The 518-nt window shown below is 27.2% G+C and overlaps 1 protein-coding gene across 2 annotated transcripts in view; it reads left to right on the top strand.

Annotated features, from left to right (window-relative positions):
• The window catches only part of LOC119586830, a gene marked incomplete in the record, with an annotated part of 64,172 nt that overhangs the window by 54,239 nt on the left and 9,415 nt on the right, over nt 1-518 (top strand).

A 518-nucleotide genomic window follows, 5' to 3' on the forward strand; every position in this document is an offset into this window, starting at 1 on the left:
TACAAGAGAACTTGCAGATATCTGAAATCACTTAAGAATACCTAAAGTCACTTATAAATGTCTAAACTCGCTTATGAATACTGATAATTACACTTATAAATGTTTATTCTCATTTATGATTACTTAAAATTACTTATAAACATCTAAACTCACTTATGATTACCCCAAATCACTTATAAGTGTCTAAAACTAAAAGCACTTTTGAATATTTAAAATCACTTATAAAGGTCAAAACTCACTTATGAATACCTAAGATCACTTAGAAAATATCGAAACTCACTCAAGATTACCTAAAATCACTTATAAATGACTAAACACACTTACAAATGCCTAAACATACATAGGATTACCTGAAATCTCTAATAAATGTCTAAAACCACTTATGAATATGCAAAGTCACTAATATACATTTAAAATCAATTACAAGTAGCCTACAATCATTTACAAATATCTAGAACCATAAAGAACAGAAAAAAACATGCATTGTTCAAACAGGAATGACATTGCTCAATTATTGC

The sequence above is a fragment of the Penaeus monodon genome, chromosome 22, assembly GCF_015228065.2.
Source record: "Penaeus monodon isolate SGIC_2016 chromosome 22, NSTDA_Pmon_1, whole genome shotgun sequence".
NCBI classification, from domain to species: domain Eukaryota; kingdom Metazoa; phylum Arthropoda; class Malacostraca; order Decapoda; family Penaeidae; genus Penaeus; species Penaeus monodon.